This window comes from Maniola hyperantus, chromosome 22 (assembly GCF_902806685.2).
Source record: "Maniola hyperantus chromosome 22, iAphHyp1.2, whole genome shotgun sequence".
NCBI lineage: Eukaryota > Metazoa > Arthropoda > Insecta > Lepidoptera > Nymphalidae > Maniola > Maniola hyperantus.
The window spans coordinates 9,756,314-9,759,782 of NC_048557.2; positions in this window are offsets into that span (position 1 = coordinate 9,756,314).

A 3,469-nucleotide genomic window follows, 5' to 3' on the forward strand; every position below is an offset into this window, starting at 1 on the left:
GCAATTCTAAAATAAAACAGTGTAGAGGTTTTAATAGTTTAATGACAAAAATAAAAGTAAATGCAAAATTATGGTTTCATTTCAATGCTCTGTTTGCTCAGTGATTGGACATTTGACACCATCACCAGCACCACATAAAGTTCCATAATCATGAAGTAGGTACCTCAGACTTGTAATTTTATCGGTAGTAAATATTTATAATATAATATTTAAAAAAAAGAATTATGAACTTTATCTGGATGCCATGTGTCAGATGTTCATTCACTGAGTAGACATAGCATTGATAATATTTCAATTATTGACTATTGAGATGGACAGGTATGAAAAGTTTTGAAGCAATTCTTGGCACACAAAGCTACTTTACATGTAGTACATTGAATTTTGGTCCTCTGTTCTTGTCTCTTTGTGCTGCAGAATCTACATCTTTTGTAAGTACTGATTCCTTCTGGTAAATGTATGCCCACATTCAATAAACGGATTTCATCCGGGACACCGAAGATACCGCCTTTCTTGTTTTTAAACACTGTTCCTTTTTGTGCTTCTGTTTTCCGAGTTGTGTAATTGTCTATCAATGAACGTGCTAAACGCAACCTGAAATCCCTATGAGCGTGCAACGTTGCCACATGTGTATAGGTGTAGGTTATAAACGCGTTGATAATTGATGCATCAAATAAGAAAAATAACAATCTCATCCAGAATTTTCTGGATTTGCGGTTTATTGGGTAGGAAGACCTGAAATGATCAAATAAATCTAAGTTTTGGTCAATGAATGGGCACACTTTTATTTTTATATAGTTATCAGATTTTTGAAATCCGGAACAAACAATGGGAAATTATTTCCCACTAAGGCTGCCTGTCCACTGGTGCGGAGCGGAGCGGAGATGTGTTGAGCAGACCAATCAGATTGTCGGTAAATAACGTGACATTTTTATTCCGTCATCTGATGAAACTCTGATTGGTCAACTATACACATCTCCGCTCCGCTCCGCTTCAGTGGACAGGCACCCTAATTTAACATGAAATATTTTCAATGAAACTTATTGTTTTCTAGGTTATATTCCAGCGAAAAGTTCAGAAAATATGTCTATTTTCCTATAACATTACGTGAACTCACTTACCAGATTTTTTTTTTCACAAAGTTTCAAAAAAACTGACGAGAATGCGATATTTTATAGAAAAACCACAACTTTTGACTTTGACTTGTCGTATACTGACAGGATTTCAACTTCTGGACAAATGTTGCCATTTATCAGTTAACAAATATATTCAAAATTAGTTTTATCTATGGTTGGCACTCCCAGGTGTTGTCATTAAAAAAAAATATGGAAAATATTCGTCCTGACTAAGTGGGAAATTATTTCCCAGTATTTGATTAAGGGATAAAGAAGTTTTGCATTTCTTTTAAAAAATGCGTGAATATATTTTAAATTTAAAAATAAAAAATACACGCAAAAGAACATTTAAGGGCAGTCAAATACTGGGTTCTTGGGCATTTTAATACGTTTAAAGAGCCTTAAGTACATTTTTGAGATGATCATGAGATAAAGAGTCACAGTACGCTTAACACTAGTCACGTATCATGTGTCGCACTCATTCACTACGCCTAGTGAGGCAGCGCCGGCAGATAATAAACACGTCTCATCTGTGGTTCAAGCGAAGGCTCGAACACCTAAATAGAACCGTTTTTCCCCCGAAGGGTAAAAAACGGATATTTAGGTTTCAGCCGTAGCTTGAACCACACCTAAGGGCCTTGCCGGCTCAGGGTACTGACGAACATGGCCGCCGCGCGCTGCCCCGCGAGTGCTAGATAAGGACAGGTATAGTCGTAATGACGCAAGCTTACCTAGTGTGTGAAAGAGATAGACTATGTTGATGACGAATATTGGAACGTTAATCTCATCTGTGGTTCAAGCTACGGCTGAAACCTAAATATCCGTTTTTTACCCTTCGGGGGAAAAACGGTTCTATTATGGTTCCACAAGCTTGTTCAATTAAGAGACAAAGGAGGATTGAACTATCCTTCAATGAAAGTTTTTAAAATATGCTGCGCTGCTGAGTCAGTTATTAGAAGTTTTTTTTAAAAGAAAATAAAATTAATTATACAGGATCCCCAAAAATTCAATCTGCTGTTACTCACTACAATGAAAAAAAATGTGGGCTCTCCTTGTTTTCCCAGATCAGAGGAACATATTCATGTTAATTTACATAGCACTAATTTAGTATGACTTGTTGTTGAAAAATATGCGAAACTTTTTTGAGAAATGTCGAGTCAAAGCGAAAGCTTTTTAGGAAGCAATTACAACTACAAGGTTTTTAGGGTTCCGTACCCAAAGGGTAAAAACGGAGCCTTATTAATGTCACTCTGCTGTCTGCCTGTCTGTCCGCATGTCACAGGTCTTTAGCTCGTAGACGAAATGTGTTACAGACCAGAATGGTATTTGATGTAGAACATTGACAATTTTGAAAGAATAAATAGCAAAGAATTTCAAAATAGCATCTACTTTAAAAAAAACAAGTTTCTATTTTAGGATTCCGTTCGCTCGCGAAACGGAATCATAAAAATAATAAAATGACGTAATTAAAAAAACTTTGATTACTTAAATCATTTTAATTTCTGGTTTTAGTGTAATATCATGGTCTTTTATTACAACAACGCGGGAGGTGTCGGGGAGTATATGTGGAATGGAGTAGAATGGAGTGAAAAGGGATCATATTGTCGCAGGAAAGGCAAATGTACTGAAGTTCCAAATGACCATTTCGAGAAAAAGCCGTTTTAAGTTTTTTTTTCGTTTTTAATTCATAACTTTTTTCCCAGCACACGAATTTCGATGACGTCAAGGTAAACTTTTATTAATTTGTCATTTTCTATGTCCAGAAGTACAAACCATAATAATTGGACTGCTGATTTGTGATATAGTGGCGCTTGAGTAAAAATGACTTCAATTTACAGTAAAGCAAAATTTCTTAACCGCCATTTGATTCAAATATTTATAGCAATCAAAATTACTTATAACTCTTAAGTATATAAATTAGAAAACGACAAATTTTCTGGAACTATAACAATAATGTAATGTTCATGTTAAAACAACTTAAAAAGTGATCGTCTCATTATGTTGAATCACTAAAAATCCTTAATTAAAGGTAGGTTATTGTTTTAGTTTTTTCGAGTAAAAAGACGTAAGAGATAATTACTTTTGTCTAATCACACCTTTAAAACTACTTATAACTTCAGTTAATACACAATAAGAGCTACTTAAATACTGTAGTGCGAAAACTAAAGTTACTTGAACCATAAATAATAACGTATACTCCATTACTAATGTGTAAGAGTAAAGTCTTAATTGCTTATGATTATGAAAATTCTTATCGTTTTTTTATTAATCTTACGTAAATTAGTAGGGCAATGAGATGGGCTTGAGCTGGGCTGCCTCCTCTGATAAGAGCTCAGCTCTTAAATTGGATAGATAGC